We start from the raw sequence: 17,857 nt of genomic DNA, 5'->3' as shown, positions 1-17,857 counted from the left end.
CACTGTTCACTTAACCACGGACATGTGGACAAGGTGAACAGGACTTTATTTTACCTAAGTTGCCCCCCCTCCAGTGTGTACTCTGAAAGAGTGTTTAGTGCAGCCGGTAACCTTGTCAGCGATCGGCGTAGGAGGTTACTTCCACAAAATGTGGAGAAGATGATGTTCATCAAAATTAGTTATAAATTCCTCCAGGAAGACCTTTACCAGCAATTGCCTACAGAAAGTACACAGGGACCTGTGATGGTGGATTCCAGTGGGGACAAATTAGGATGTACACAGTGAAAGGGGTGAGGAATCGGAGGATGAGGTCGACATCTTGCCTTTGTAGAGCAAGTCAATTCAGCCGTGTAGCAGACCCTGTCGCTGAAATTATTGGTTTGTTAAAGATTGCATGTCCTGTTTATACAACATAAGGGTGGGTGGGAGGGCCCAAGGACAATTCCATCTTGCACATCTTTTTCTTCGTATCATCATGTGCTGTTTGGGGATTATTTTTTTAAAGTGCCATCCTGTCTGACACTTCCGTATATGTCCAGTGGTATTATTAGCACCTACATAAGTAGGAAGTTTCCAGTTTCTATCATGTCCCCCCTTTCTCTTCTCTGCACCAAACTATACATATTGAGATTTTTTAGTCTTTCTGGGTAAATTTTGTGATGTAGACCATGCATCATTTGAGTTGCCCTTCTTTGTACAGTCTCTAATGTATTTATATCCTTCGGGAGATATGGCCTCCAGAATTGAACACAGTATTCTAGATGAGGCAGTACCAATGCCCTATACCAGCAGTGGCCAACCTGTGGCTCTTGAGCCATATGTGGCTCTTTCTTTATTCAAATGTGGCTCCCAACACTCTAAATCATGTGACCACAACAGATACAGAAACCGCTGCACTCCAGCCAGACACGCAGCAGCACTACAGGGACTGAAAACTGAAGGAGTCAAATACTAGAGGTGAGACATCCACAAGCAAACAGGACACATTAGGGACTGCTGCAATGGCACGAGTTGATGGGGGAGCTGTAGTGATACATGAGGGTGGGCTAGAGTGACAAATGACAGAGCTGGCTGGAGAGACACAGGAGGGTCCTGGCAGGAGTGACGCGGGAGGGTGCTGGAAGTAGTGACACAGGAGAGCTGGCTGGAGTGACATAGGAGTGTGGTAGCAGGAGTGACACATGGGAGAGCTGGCTGGAGTGACATAGGAGTGTGGTAGCAGGAGTGACACATGGGAGAGCTGGCTGGAGTGACATATGAGTGTGGTAGCAGGAGTGACACATGGGAGAGCTGGCTGGAGTGACAGGAGGGTGCTGGAAGTAGTGACACATGGGAAAGCTGCCTGGAGTGACATAGGAGGGTGGTAGGAGTGACACATGGGAGAGCTGGCTGAAGTGACATAGGAGTGTGGTAGCAGGAGTGACACATGGGAGAGCTGGCTGGAGTGACATAGGAGTGTGGCAGCAGGAGTGACACATGGGAGAGCTGGCTGGAGTGACAGGAGGGTGCTGGAAGTAGTGACACATGGGAGAGCTGGCTGGAGTGACATAGGAGAGTGGTAGGAGTGACACATGGGAGAGCTGGCTGGAGTGACATAGGAGTGTGGTAGCAGGAGTGACACATGGGAGAGCTGGCTGGAGTGACATAGGAGTGTGGCAGCAGGAGTGACACATGGGAGAGCTGGCTGGAGTGACAGGAGTGTGGTAGCAGGAGTGACACATGGGGGAGCTGGCTGGAGTGACAGGAGGGTGCTGGAAGTAGTGACACATGGGAGAACTGGCTGGAGTGACAGGAGGGTGGTAGCAGGAGTGACACATGGGAGAGCTGGCTGGAGTGACATAGGAGTGTGGTAGCAGGAGTGATACATGGGGGAGCTGGCTGGAGTGATATAGGAGGGTGGTAGCAGGAGTGAAACATGGGGGAGCTGGCTGGAGTTATATAGGAGGGTGGTAGCAGGAGTGACACATGGGGGAGCTGGCTGGAGTGACAGGAGGGTGCTGGAAGTAGTGATACATGGGAGAGCTGGCTGGAGTGACACAGCAGGGTTTTGGCAGTAGTGACACATGGGAGACCTGGCTGGAGTGACACAGGAGAGGGTCCTGGCAGGAGTGACACATGGGAGACCTGGCTGGAGTGACACAGGAGAGGGTCCTGGCAGGAGTGACGTGGGAGGGTGCTGGAAGTAGTGACACATGGGAGACCTGGCTGGAGTGACACAGGAGAGGGTCCTGGCAGGAGTGACGCGGGTGGGTGCTGGAAGTAGTGACACATGGGAGAGCTGGCTGGAGTGAGATAGGAGGATGGTAGCAGGAGTGACACATGGGGGAGCTGGCTGGAGTGACACAGCAGGGTCTTGGCAGTAGTGACACATGGGAGAGCTGGCTGGAGTGACAGGAGGGTGCTAGCAGGAGTGACACATGGGGGAGCTTGCTGGAGTGACAGGAGGGTGTTAGCTGGAGTGACACATGGGGGAGCTAGAAGGAGTGACACGGGGGAGCTGGCTAAAGTGACATAGGAGGGTGCTAGCAGGAGTGACATATGGGGGAGCTGGCTGGAGTGACAGGAGGGTGTTGGCTGTAGTGACAGGAGGGTGCTGGAAGTAGTGATACATGGGAGAGCTGGCTGGAGTGACACAGCATGGTTTTGGCAGTAGTGACACATGGGAGACCTGGCTGGAGTGACACAGGAGAGGGTCCTGGCAGGAGTGACACATGGGAGACCTGGCTGGAGTGACACAGGAGAGGGTCCTGGCAGGAGTGACGTGGGAGGGTGCTGGAAGTAGTGACACATGGGAGACCTGGCTGGAGTGACACAGGAGAGGGTCCTGACAGGAGTGACACGGGTGGGTGCTGGAAGTAGTGACACATGGGAGAGCTGGCTGGAGTGAGATAGGAGGGTGGTAGCAGGAGTGACACATGGGGGAGCTGGCTGGAGTGACACAGCAGGGTCTTGGCAGTAGTGACACATGGGAGAGCTGGCTGGAGTGACATAGGAGGGTTCTAGCAGGAGTGACACATGGGGGAGCTTGCTGGAGTGACAGGAGGGTGTTAGCTGGAGTGACACATGGGGGAGCTAGAAGGAGTGACACGGGGGAGCTGGCTGGAGTGACATAGGAGGGTGCTAGCAGGAGTGACATATGGGGGAGCTGGCTGGAGTGACAGGAGGGTGTTGGCTGGAGTGACACATGGGGTAGCTGGCTGGTGTGACAGGAGGGTGTTGGCTGGAGTGACACATGGGGGAGCTGGCTGGAGTGACACAGCAGGGTCTTGGCAGTAGTGACACATGGGAGAGCTGGCTGGAGTGACATAGGAGGGTGCTAGCAGGAGTGATACATGGAAGAGCTGGCTGGAGTGACAGGAGGGTGTTGGCTGGAGTGACACATGGGGGAGCTAGCAGGAGTGACACGGGGGAGCTGGCTGGAGTGACATAGGGTGCTAGCAGGAGTGACACATGGGGGAGCTGGCTGGAGTGACACAGCAGGGTCTTGGCAGTAGTGACACGGGGAGACCTGGCTGGAATGACATAGGAGGGTGCTAGCAGGAGTGACACATGGGGGAGCTGGCTGGAGTGTCAGGAGGGTGTTGGCTGGAGTGACACATGGGGGAGCTGAAGTTTATTATGTGAATCTGGCTTTTTCAATTATTTTTTGTGAAAGTGGATTCTTCAATGGATCTGGCTTTAAAAAAAATATGTCATTCTGGCTTTTTCAATGTATTTTATACCAGGGGTGTAGTCTAGCAGGCACAAGGCCACATTCCATTTTTGCATGTGTGCCATCGGCTCGATGTCGGCTCGTTGACATACCTAACAAGGTTTTTTGGCTCTTTGTCACTGACTGGTTGGCCACCCCTGCTCTATACAGTGGTGTAACTACTACTACTTTCTGCTGCTGATTCCTCTCCCTATGCAACCAAGCATCTTACTTGCCTTTCTCACTGCTTTGTTCCATTGCTTACCTGCCTTTAATACCTATATCCATTTACTCGTCAGTAGTTCCCATTTTAGGCCCTCATTCCGAGTTGTTCGCTCGTTATTTTCCTTCGCATCGGTGCGATTTTCCGCTAACTGCGCATGCGCAATGTTCGCACTGCGGCTGCGTCAAGTAAATTTGCTATGCAGTTAGGTATTTTACTCACGGCATTACAAGGTTTTTTCTTCGTTCTGGTGATCGGAGTGTGATTGACAGGAAGTGGGTGTTTCTGGGCGGAAACTGGCAGTTTATGGGTGTGTGTGAAAAAACGCTACCGTTTCTGGGAAAAACACAGGAGTGGCTGGAGAAAAGGGGGAGTGTCTGGGCGAACGCTGGGTGTGTTTGTGACGTCAAACCAGAAGCGAAACTGACTGAACTGATCGCAGTGGCAGAGTAAGTGTCGAGCTACTCGGAAACTGCAAAGAAATTTCTATTAGCAATTTTGCGAATCTTTCGTTCGCAATTCTGCTAAGCTAAGATTCACTCCCAGAGGGCGGCGGCTTAGCGTGTGCACTGCTGCGAAAAGCGGCTAGCGAGCGAACAACTCGTAATGAGGGCCATAGTGCTATTAAAACTATATTTCTCTGACGTCCTAAGTGGATGCTGGGGACTCCGTCAGGACCATGGGGAATAGCGGCTCCGCAGGAGACAGGGCACAAAAGTAAAAGCTTTAGGATCAGGTGGTGTGCACTGGCTCCTCCCCCTATGACCCTCCTCCAAGCCTCAGTTAGATTTTTGTGCCCGGCCGAGAAGGGTGCAATCTAGGTGGCTCTCCTAAAGAGCTGCTTAGAGTAAAAGTTTTGTTAGGTTTTTTTTATTTTCAGTGAGTCCTGCTGGCAACAGGCTCACTGCATCGAGGGACTTAGGGGAGAGAAGTGAACTCACCTGCGTGCAGGATGGATTGGCTTCTTAGGCTACTGGACACCATTAGCTCCAGAGGGAGTCGGAACACAGGTCTCACCCTGGGGTTCGTCCCGGAGCCGCGCCGCCGACCCCCTTGCAGATGCCGAAAAGTGAAGAGGTCCAGAAACCGGCGGCAGAAGACTTTTCAGTCTTCATAAGGTAGCGCACAGCACTGCAGCTGTGCGCCATTGTTGTCAGCACACTTCATAGCAGCGGTCACTGAGGGTGCAGGGGGCTGGGGGGGGCGCCCTGGGCAGCAATGATAGTACCTTATTCTGGCTAAAAATACATCACATATAGCCCCTGGGGGCTATATGGATGTATTTAACCCCTGCCAGGTCTCAGAAAAACGGGAGAAGAAGCCCGCCGAAAAGGGGGCGGGGCCTATTCTCCTCAGCACACAGCGCCATTTTCCCTCACAGAAATGCTGGTGGGAAGGCTCCCAGGCTCTCCCCTGCACTGCACTACAGAAACAGGGTTAAAACAGAGAGGGGGGGCACTTATTTGGCGATATGTATATATATAATAAAATGCTATAAGGGAAAAACACTTATATAAAGGTTGTCCCTGTATAATTATAGCGTTTTTGGTGTGTGCTGGCAAACTCTCCCTCTGTCTCCCCAAAGGGCTAGTGGGGTCCTGTCCTCTATCAGAGCATTCCCTGTGTGTGTGCTGTGTGTCGGTACGTGTGTGTCGACATGTATGAGGACGATGTTGGTGAGGAGGCGGAGCAATTGCCTGTAATGGTGATGTCACTCTCTAGGGAGTCGACACCGGAATGGATGGCTTATTTAAGGAATTACGTGATAATGTCAACACGCTGCAAGGTCGGTTGACGACATGAGACGGCCGGCAAACCAATTAGTACCTGTCCAGGCGTCTCAAACACCGTCAGGGGCGTTAAAACGTCCTTTTACCTCAGTCGGTCGACACAGACACAGACACGGACACTGACTCCAGTGTCGACGGTGAAGAAACAAACGTATTTTCCTTTAGGGCCACACGTTACTTGTTAAGGGCAATGAAGGAGATGTTACATATTTCTGATACTACAAGTACCACAAAAAAGGGTATTATGTGGAGTGTGAAAAAACTACATGTGGTTTTTCCTGAATCAGATAAATTAAATGAAGTGTGTGATGATGCGTGGGTTTCCCCCGATAGAAAATTATTGGCGGTATACCCTTTCCCGCCAGAAGTTATGGCGTGTTGGGAAACACCCCTTAGGGTGGATAAGGCGCTCACACGCTTATCAAAACAAGTGGCGTTACCGTCTCCAGATACGGCCGCCCTCAAGGAGCCAACTGATAGGAGGCTGGAAAATATCCTAAAAAGTATATACACACATACTGGTGTTATACTGCGACCAGCGATCGCCTCAGCCTGGATGGGCAGCGCTGGGGTGGCTTGGTCGGATTCCCTGACTGGAAATATTGATACCCTTGACAGGGACAGTATTTTATTGACTATAGAGCATTTAAAGGATGCATTTCTATATATGCGAGATGCACAGAGGGATATTTGCACTCTGGCATCAAGAGTAAGTGCGATGTCCATATCTGCCAGAAGATGTTTATGGACACGACAGTGGTCAGGTGATGCAGATTCCAAACGGCACATGGAAGTATTGCCGTATAAAGGGGAGGAGTTATTTGGGGTCGGTCCATCGGATCTGGTGGCCACGGCAACAGCTGGAAAATCCACCTTTTTACCCCAAGTCACATCTCAGCAGAAAAAGACATCGTCTTTTCAGCCTCAGTCCTTTCGTCCCCATAAGGGAAGAAGACTGCAGCAGGCAGCCCATTCCCAGGAACAGAAGCCTTCCACCGCTTCTGCCAAGTCCTCAGCATGACGCTGGGGCCGTACAAACAGGTGCGGTGGGGGGTCGTCTCAAGAGTTTCAGCACGCAGTGGGCTTACTCGCAAGTGGACCCCTGGATCCTACAAGTAGTATCCCAGGGGTACAGATTGGAAATTCGAGACGTCTCCCCCTCGCAGGTTCCTGAAGTTTGCTTTACCAACGTCTCCCTCCGACAGGGAGGCAGTATTGGAAACAATTCACAAGCTGTATTCCCAGCAGGTGATAATCAAAGTACCCCTCCTACAACAAGGAAAGGGGTATTATTCCACACTATATTGTGGTACTGAAGCCAGACGGCTCGGTGAGACCTATTCTAAATCTGAAATATTTGAACACTTACGTACAAAGGTTCAAATCAAGATGGAGTCACTCAGAGCAGTGATAGCGAACCAGAAAGAAGGGGACTATATGTGTCCCTGGACATCAAGGATGCTTACCTCCATGTCCCAATTTGCCCTTCTCACCAAGGGTACCTCAGGTTCGTGGTACAAAACTGTCACTATCAGTTTCAGACGCTGCCGTTTGGATTGTCCACGGCACCCCGGGTCTTTACCAAGGTAATGGCCGAAATGATGATTCTTCTTCAAAGAAAAGGCGTCTTAATTATCCCTTACTTGGACGATCTCCTGATAAGGGCAAGGTCCAGAGAACAGTTGGAGGTCGGAGTAGCACTATCTCAAGTAGTTCTACGACAGCACGGGTGGATTCTAAATATTCCAAAATCGCAGCTGTCTCCGACGACACGTCTGCTGTTCCTAGGGATGATTCTGGACACAGTCCAGAAAAAGGTGTTTCTCCCGGAGGAGAAAGCCAGGGAGTTATCCAAGCTAGTCAGGAACCTCCTAAAACCAGGCCAAGTGTCAGTGCATCAATGCACAAGGGTCCTGGGAAAAATGGTGGCTTCTTACGAAGCGATTCCATTCGGCAGATTCCACGCAAGAACTTTTCAGTGGGATCTGCTGGGAAAATGGTCCGGATCGCATCTTCAGATGCATCAGCGGATAACCCTGTCTCCAAGGACAAGGGTGTCTCTTCTGTGGTGGCTGCAGAGTGCTCATCTACTAAAGGGCCACAGATTCGGCATTCAGGACTGGGTCCTGGTGACCACGGATGCCAGCCTGAAAGGCTGGGGAGCAGTCACACAAGGAAAAAATTTCCAGGGAGTGTGATCAAGTCTGGAGACTTCTCTCCACATAAATATACTGGAGCTAAGAACAATTTACAATGCTCTAAGCTTAGCAAGACCTCTGCTTCAAGGTCAGCCGGTATTGATCCAGTGGGACAACACCACGGCAGTCGCCCACGTAAACAGACAGGGCGGCACAAGAAGCAGGAGGGCAATGACAGAAACTGCAAGGATTCTTCGCTGGGCGGAAAATCATGTGATAGCACTGTCAGCAGTGTTCATTCCGGGAGTGGACAACTGGGAAGCAGACTTCCTCAGCACGACCTCCACCCGGGAGAGTGGGGACTTCATCGGGAAGTCTTCCACATGATTGTGAACCGTTGGGAAAGACCAAAGGTGGACATGATGGCGTCCCGCCTGAACAAAAAACTGGACAGGTATTGCGCCAGGTCAAGAGACCCTCAGGCAATAGCTGTGGACGTTCTGGTAACACCGTGGGTGTACCAGTCGGTGTATGTGTTCCCTCCTCTGCTTCTCATACCTAAGGTACTGAGAATTATAAGACGTAGAGGAGTAAGAACTATACTCGTGGCTCCGGATTGGCCAAGAAGGACTTGGTACCCGGAACTTCAAGAGATGCTCACAGAGGACTCATGGCCTCTGCCGCTAAGAAGGGACTTGCTTCAGCAAGTACCATGTCTGTTCCAAGACTTACCGCGGCTGCGTTTGACGGCATGGCGGTTGAACGCCGGATCCTAAGGGAAAAAGGCATTCCGGAAGAGGTCATTCCTACCCTGGTCAAAGCCAGGAAGGAGGTGACCGCACAACATTATCACCACATGTGGCGAAAATATGTTGCGTGGTGTGAGGCCAGGAAGGCCCCACGAAGAAATTTCAACTCGGTCGATTCCTGCATTTCCTGCAAACAGGAGTGTCTATGGGCCTCAAATTGGGGTCCATTAAGGTTCAAATTTCGGCCCTGTCGATTTTCTTCCAGAAAGAATTGGCTTCAGTTCCTGAAGTCCAGAAGTTTGTCAAGGGAGTACTGCATATACAACCCCCTTTTGTGCCTCCAGTGGCACTGTGGGATCTCAACGTAGTTCTGGGATTCCTCAAATCACATTGGTTTAAACCGCTCAAATCTGTGGATTTGAAATATCTCACATGGAAAGTGACCATGATGTTGGCCTTGGCCTCGACCAGGCGAGTGTCAGAATTGGCGGCTTTTGTCTCACAAAAGCCCATATCTGATTGTCCATTCGGACAGTGCAGAGCTGCGGACTCGTCCCCAGTTTCTCCCTAAGGTGGTGTCAGCGTTTCACCTGAACCAGCTTATTGGGGTACCTGCGGCTACTAGGGACTTGGAGGACTCCAAGTTGCTAGATGTTGTCAGGGCCCTGAAAATATAGGTTTCCAGGACGGCTGGAGTCAGGAAAACTGACTTGCTGTTATCCTGTATGCACCCAACAAACTGGGTGCTCTTGCTTCTAAGCAGACGATTGCTAGTTGGATGTGTAGTACAATTCAGCTTGCACATTCTGTGGCAGGTCTGCCACAGCCAAATTATGTAAATGCCCATTCCACAAGGAAGGTGGGCTCATCTTGGGCGGCTGCCCGAGGGGTCTCGGCTTTACAACTTTGCCGAGCTGCTACTTGGTCAGGGACACACCCTGGCTGAGGAGGACCTGGAGTTCTCTCACTCGGTGCTGCAGAGTCATCCGCACTCTCCCGCCCGTTTGGGAGCTTTGGTATAATCCCCATGGTCCTGACGGAGTCCCCAGCATCCACTTAGGACGTCAGAGAAAATAAGAATTTACTTACCGATAATTCTATTTCTCGTAGTCCGTAGTGGATGCTGGGCGCCCATCCCAAGTGCGGATTGTCTGCAATACTTGTACATAGTTATTGTTACAAAAATCGGGTTATTATTGTTGTGAGCCATCTTTTCAGAGGCTCCGCTGTTATCATGCTGTTACCTGGGTTCAGATCACAGGTTGTACAGTGTGATTGGTGTGGCTGGTATGAGTCTTACCCGGGATTCAAAATCCTTCCTTATTGTGTACGCTCGTCCGGGCACAGTATCCTAACTGAGGCTTGGAGGAGGGTCATAGGGGGAGGAGCCAGTGCACACCACCTGATCCTAAAGCTTTTACTTTTGTGCCCTGTCTCCTGCGGAGCCGCTATTCCCCATGGTCCTGACGTAGTCCCCAGCATCCACTACGGACTACGAGAAATAGAATTATCGGTAAGTAAATTCTTATTTTAGCCTTTGCATTTTTGAGACCCAAGTGCATGATTTTGCATATTTTAGCATTAAACTGTAGTTTCCACTTTCTTGACCATTCCTGTACTCTGCCTAGATCCTCAATAATTTGTTTTACTCCTCCTGGTGTGTCTACCCTGTTGCATACTTTTGTTTCATCTGATGTATGCAGCAGTGCACAAATAATAATAATAATAATAATAATAATAAAAATCTATGTAACTTTGAAAACGAATCAGTACTGTAGTTGCCAGCTTTTACGGAGGAGGAACAGGGGGGCAGTTGTATGAAGTTTTTCCTCGGGTGCTGAGAAACCTTGCACTGGTCCTGCTCACATGCTATTATATTTCACCCCATACCTCTGTTATCGTGACATAAACAACAGTGCAGAGCCATCTAGCAGGCAAGCACCTTGTGGTGTCTAAATGTAATAAATGGACATTATTTAAATGGTGCCTACATAAGTTGTAGCACTGGCCTAATGTGGGTATGCAGAGCCAATGAGCTGGGAGCTGGCTGCATGGTGTGGTCACATGATGTTTCTCAGAATCATAGTGAGCATGCTCCTGCCAGTACACAGGCTCTTCACTCTCATTAATATTCATGATCTCATCAGAAGATGGCTAACTTCATACAGGCATGCAAAATGGTAAATAGAATAAAGAAATTTAACACTGCAGCACACTGTAAATATAACAAATTAAATATGCATTTTCTGTTTGGTTACTTGTTTAATGTGGACTTGTAAGTGGGTCACAGATCGGTTTTAAGTTTAAAGTGGCTTAATTATGGATTCAGTTCCTAGCAGGTATGATCTCCTTGAGACTCGATAAATTGCTGTTGTAGTGTATGATGTAATCTAAGCACTTTGTATACTATATTTTAGTCAAGGAGATCATTGCAAATCCAAAGTGACTGCGTTGTAGAATCATGTTTCAGTCTACATTTTCATTGTTGGGCCCGATCCTGCTCAGTGTTGTAATAGCATGAATAATATATAATACACAGATTTTTCATTGAACACTCTCGAATTAAGCCAACTAAAGATGAAAAATGAGCTACTTGACACTAATTCCCAGGCATGAGACACCTGTCTTGGTGTAATCAATGACGGTCATTAGGGATATTTTCTTCAATTTTTCTTTATTTCATATTTAATTTTAGTACATGGATCATGGTGGCAAAGGTGGTGAATGGAGGCTGTATCTTGTGAATAATGTTGTGTATATGAAATGGCACTTAATTGCAACGGGTAACACGTAGCAGCCTGTTTCATGGCTGTCATCATCCGGCAATTAAAGAGTTAATGTAGGCGGTGGTTAAGGGGGTGAGGAGCTTGTGGTATTAACTTGCTGACTGTGATGGTTTCAGACAGAAATTAAACCTCATACATAATCCTTTTGATATTGCTAGCTTTTCTTAGCGATTCATCAAACTGTAGAGATGAATGACCAGCAATTAACGTAAATAAATGAATGGAAGCCAGCAGATGGTGAATTAATGCAAGACTGCGAAGAAAGCAGAGATGCTTACCGGATCCTTGCCTTCCGGAAATATCCCGGCAAAGTGAAATATACTCAAGGATAAATCAGACAGTAGGGCTCATTATCTTACCTTGCATTCCAGTGGTTTTTATGAACTAAAAAATAGCAGCCAATCAGACACTTGATTTCATTGTCTAACCTGCACAGATAAAATACAGGTGAAATAAAAGGCTAGAAAGAAGTCTTCATAAAAAATCTCCTGCCCAGCACAATGGGGTCCATTCATGAAGCAGTGAAAAGAGTGGAGAAGTGAGCCAGTGAAGAAGTTGCCCACGTCAACCAATCAGCTTTGAAGTAACATGTATCAAGTGCATTCTATTAACTTATACGTAGCAGCTGATTGGTTGCCATGGGTAACTTCTCCACTCTTTTCATTGCTTCATGAATAGACCCCAATGTGAGATGATCAAGACCAGAGGTTGCTGGGACTGCCCTTCACCACCAACTAATCACAAGCATTTTTGCACAGTGACCACTTGTAATTGGCTAGCATTGAAGTGGAGTTCCAGGGACTTTCTTATCAAAGCAGAAAGTCCCTGCGACTCCCCTTTCACCATAAGCCAATTACAAGTGGTCAATGTGGCAAAATGCTTATCATTGGTCAGTGATGATGGAGGAGTCCCAGCATCCTCTGGCTTTGATCATACCATTCACAGTGTGCTGGTTGGTTATTTTTTATGGAGATATTTTTCTTTTTTAGCCTGGAAATTCTGCTGCCAAAGTGTGCAAAATGTTTTGTCCAAGTGGAGAATGAGGAAACTTCCGTGGTACAGTTTTAAAAAGTGCACTTATTTGTACACTGGCCCCATGGGATCGGTATGAAATACCTCCAATCAAAATCCCGACGTTCAAAATCCCGACACCAATTGACCGATGGTCAAAATCCCGACAAGGTCAAAATACCGACATGGACAAAATACCGACATTTAAAATACCGACAAGGTCAAAATACCAACATGTAAAATGCCGACAGGTCAAAATACCGACACACGGTTTCTTGTTGTTTTTTGTGTGTATGTCGACATAAGTCAACATGGACACCATATAAAGTGTACCGCGTCCCCTTGCATGGCTCGCTGTGCTCGCCATGCTTCGGGCACGGTGCCTCGCTATGCTCGGCACACTATTATATTCCCCCTCCAGGTCCACTGGTATGGTAAAGTATGAACAAGTCGGTTTCAATGAAAAAAATCATGAAAAAATCCTGTCGGTATTTTGACCTGTCGGCATTTTACATGTCGGTATTTTGACCTTGTCGGTATTTTAAATGTCGGTATTTTGTCCATGTCGGGATTTTGACCTTGTCGGGATTTTGACCATCGGACAATTGGTGTCGGGATTTTGAACGTCGGGATTTTGATTGGAGGTAAACTGACTGCATCCCGGCCCCATTGCCCATTTTAAGGAAGTAGTTATTAATTGTAGATAAGCCATTATTGGAGTTATCTCATGACAATAGTATAGACAGCCACAGAGAAAATTGCTTTATTTATCTACATATAGATTCGTTATTTATTATATTATAGTACTATTCTACTATTGAAGAACAAAAACAGTAGTAGTGAAGCTCACCTTTTACTGTGATGATTTGAACGAAGTTAAACGGGCTATGCCTAAACTGTCATGCGTCATCATTGCACGCTTGTGTGTGAATGTTCAAGCGACTGTCAGCACTACAGATCTTCTCATAAAGGGGTCTATTCATGAAGCAGTGAAAAGTGTGGAGAAGTTGCCCATGGCAACCAATCAGCATTGAAGTAATATTTATAATTTGCATACTATACAATTGTACGGAGCAGCTGATTGGTCGCCATGGGCAACTTCTCCACAGGCTCACTTCTCTGCTCTTTTCACTGCTTCATGAATAGACCCCTAAGTGCTCTGCCCGGATAGGTCCAAGCTGCGCATGCACATTACACTTGGTACACCAGTACATCCAAAACTGAATGTGAACAGCGGATAGCAGAATAGTGTGTATCTGCAGCTGCAAATAATCTGCCAGATCGCACTGCTAAGGATCTCAGAGTATCAGGACTATTGGGCCCTACACATATAAAGATCCGCCGCCGAGCTGCCCGGCGGCGGATATGGCTGACGGGTGACCCGGCGGCGGGGGGGCAGTGACGGGGGGAGTGAAGTTTCTTCACTCCCCCCGTCACCCGGCTCCATTGAAGTGCAGGCAAATATGGACGAGATCATCCATATTGGCCTGCATGCACAGCCAACGGGGGAACCAGCGATGAACGAGTGCGGGGCCGCGCATCGTTCATCGCTGGTGACTCCACACTGAAAGATATGAACGTTATCTCGTTCAATAATGAACGCGATCGTTTATATCTTTGATGAACATCGGCCAGTGTGTAGGGCCTATAAGTTATCAGTTCTTCTAAAACAGATTCAGTGGCAAACGCAGGATTTGCATGGGGGGGTTTCCAGAACTGGGTGGAGCCAATCACGGGGGTGGGGACTGAGGTGACCCAGTATATGCTGGGTCCGTAAAACTAGTGTGTCTGTGTGTGTGTATATATCTATATATAAATATATATATATACATATCTACACATATATATACACCGTGTATATATATATATATATATATATATATACACATACATATACATATATACATAGCATATTAAACATGCATACACACACATATATATATATATATATACATACATACAGTGCACTTATATATACACATGTATATATATCATATGTGTGTGTGTGTGTGTGTGTGTGTGTGTGTGTGTGTGTTGTTTATATGTATGTATGTATGTATATACATGTGAATATATGCATGCACATGGATATATATGTACTATAATTAAAATAAAGTAAACTTTTATTAAGCACTTACAAGTGCCACCAGGAAGACAGCAGGCTGCAGAGGATGCTAGACAGCCATTAATGCAGCTAAAAAAAAAAAAGCTGGAGGGGGGTTTCAGGGTGCTCGGAACCCCCCCCCCCCCCCCCCCCCCCTGGGTGCGCCACTGAGATTGCAACATCTCTTAAGGAATTCCTTGCAATGTGAAGCTACTTTCAAGTTATCTGTATTGTGGGGTCTGGTAGCTGTTATGAATAACGTTTTGGATGTATCTTGACGTTAATTTATGGCTGCAGACTGTCTATAATTAGCAGCAATACGTAGACATGACATATTTATTGTAGCAGATTCCTACACATTCTGACCAAAGACACTGACATATTATAAGCTACAAACATTGTGGATTTTACTACATGCAGCTACTCCATTCTGAAGTTCTGTGGTAAGCAATTTCAGACTTACTGCTGTGTAGCACATTGCCTGAAACCTGTGTATTTGTTTTGTATATATTTGAACTTAGTATCTCTCAGATACTTTAACTTAACATAACTGTATTAGAGATCTCCCTATTATATGCTGTGTGTGGCAGACACAAGCTGCACATGTGCGTTGGAGTTGGTATGCCAGTACCTGAAAAAAATGGGAATGTGAGTGGGAGTTATGGAAAACACATAGCCTGTGTTTTAGCCCAGCCTCTAAACTATTCTTATGCAAATTGTAAAGTCAGTCTATTCAAAGGTTTGGGTGTGATTGAGCAACAAACTATTTTTTCATTTTTATATATATTAGTAGCTATATATGCTTTATGTTTAACACTAATGTCATCAACGGATTAAGCAGTATAGTAACCTTATCTGGCTGAGAGTAACATTCTATACCATCTGGGGCAGATTCAATTAGCCTCACTGTTTACTGACTTACTGACTGCATAACTACAGCTTTAATGCCCAAAGCTATTCAATTAATAGACAATTTCCCTGCAAGGTAACTTATGGCTAATGAGCATTAGCCTATAGATTCTGGGTTTCAGTGCCCAGAATCTATCAGTTACCCTGCATGTTAATGCGGATAAATGCTAGAGATGAGCGGGTTCGGTTTCTCTGAATCCGAACCCGCCCGAACTTCATGTTTTTTTTCACGGGTCCGAGCGACTCGGATCTTCCCGCCTTGCTCGGTTAACCCGAGCGCGCCCGAACGTTATCATGACGCTGTCGGATTCTCGCGAGGCTCGGATTCTATCGCGAGACTCGGATTCTATATAAGGAGCCGCGCGTCGCCGCCATTTTCACACGTGCATTGAGATTGATAGGGAGAGGACGTGGCTGGCGTCCTCTCCATTTAGATTAGGGTTGAGAGAGAGAGAGAGAGATTGACCTGAGGCTGTGATACTGTAGAAGAGAGTGCAGAGTTTAGTGACTGACGACCACAGTGACCACCAGACAGTGCAGTTGTTTGTTTTATTTAATATATCCGTTCTCTGCCTGAAAAAAACGATACACACAGTGACTCAGTCACATACCATATCTGTGTGCACTGCTCAGCCCAGTGTGCTGCATCAATGTATATATATATCTGACTGTGCTCAGCTCACACAGCTTATAATTGTGGGGGAGACTGGGGAGCACTGCAGTGCCAGTTATAGGTTATAGCAGGAGCCAGGAGTACATAATATTATATTAAAATTAAACAGTGCACACTTTTGCTGCAGGAGTGCCACTGCCAGTGTGACTAGTGACCAGTGACCTGACCACCAGTATATATAATATTAGTAGTATACTATCTCTTTATCAACCAGTCTATATTAGCAGCAGACACAGTACAGTGCGGTAGTTCACGGCTGTGGCTACCTCTGTGTCGGCACTCGGCAGCCCGTCCATAATTGTATATACCACCTAACCGTGTTTTTTTTTTCTTTCTTTATAGTCATACTAGTTACGAGTATACTATCTCTTTATCAACCAGTCTATATTAGCAGCAGACACAGTACAGTGCGGTAGTTCACGGCTGTGGCTACCTCTGTGTCGGCACTCGGCAGCCCGTCCATAATTGTATATACCACCTAACCGTGGTTTTTTTTTCTTTCTTTATACATACATACTAGTTACGAGTATACTATCTCTTTATCAACCAGTCTATATTAGCAGCAGACACAGTACAGTGCGGTAGTTCACGGCTGTGGCTACCTCTGTGTCGGCACTCGGCAGCCCGTCCATAATTGTATATACCACCTAACCGTGGTTTTTTTTTCTTTCTTTATACATACATACTAGTTACGAGTATACTATCTCTTTATCAACCAGTCTATATATTAGCAGCAGACACAGTACAGTGCGGTAGTTCACGGCTGTGGCTACCTCTGTGTCGGCACTCGGCAGCCCGTCCATAATTGTATATACCACCTAACCGTGGTTTTTTTTTCTTTCTTTATACATACATACTAGTTACGAGTATACTATCTCTTTATCAACCAGTCTATATATTAGCAGCAGACACAGTACAGTGCGGTAGTTCACGGCTGTGGCTACCTCTGTGTCGGCACTCGGCAGCCCGTCCATAATTGTATATACCACCTAACCGTGGTTTTTTTTTCTTTCTTTATACATACATACTAGTTACGAGTATACTATCTCTTTATCAACCAGTCTATATATTAGCAGCAGACACAGTACAGTGCGGTAGTTCACGGCTGTGGCTACCTCTGTGTCGGCACTCGGCAGCCCGTCCATAATTGTATATACCACCTAACCGTGGTTTTTTTTTCTTTCTTTATACATACATACTAGTTACGAGTATACTATCTCTTTATCAACCAGTCTATATATTAGCAGCAGACACAGTACAGTGCGGTAGTTCACGGCTGTGGCTACCTCTGTGTCGGCACTCGGCAGCCCGTCCATAATTGTATATACCACCTAACCGTGGTTTTTTTTTCTTTCTTTATACATACATACTAGTTACGAGTATACTATCTCTTTATCAACCAGTCTATATATTAGCAGCAGACACAGTACAGTGCGGTAGTTCACGGCTGTGGCTACCTCTGTGTCGGCACTCGGCAGCCCGTCCATAATTGTATATACCACCTAACCGTGGTTTTTTTTTCTTTCTTTATACATACATACATACTAGTTACGAGTATACTATCTCTTTATCAACCAGTCTATATTAGCAGCAGACACAGTACAGTGCGGTAGTTCACGGCTGTGGCTACCTCTGTGTCGGCACTCGGCAGCCCGTCCATAATTGTATATACCACCTAACCGTGGTTTTATTTTCTTTCTTTATACATACATACTAGTTACGAGTATACTATCTCTTTATCAACCAGTCTATATTAGCAGCAGACACAGTACAGTACGGTAGT

General features: G+C 47.0%; 1 protein-coding gene across 1 annotated transcript in view; it reads left to right on the top strand.

Annotated features, from left to right (window-relative positions):
- KIAA0825 (KIAA0825 ortholog) overlaps positions 1-17,857 on the top strand; it is a 712,480-nt gene that overhangs the window by 669,666 nt on the left and 24,957 nt on the right. The window lies entirely within an intron of this gene.

The sequence above is a fragment of the Pseudophryne corroboree genome, chromosome 1 (genome assembly GCF_028390025.1).
Source record: "Pseudophryne corroboree isolate aPseCor3 chromosome 1, aPseCor3.hap2, whole genome shotgun sequence".
Taxonomy (NCBI): Eukaryota; Metazoa; Chordata; class Amphibia; order Anura; family Myobatrachidae; genus Pseudophryne; species Pseudophryne corroboree.
The sequence above is the reverse complement of the archived record's forward strand: the minus strand, read 5'-3'. Positions and strand labels throughout refer to the sequence as shown.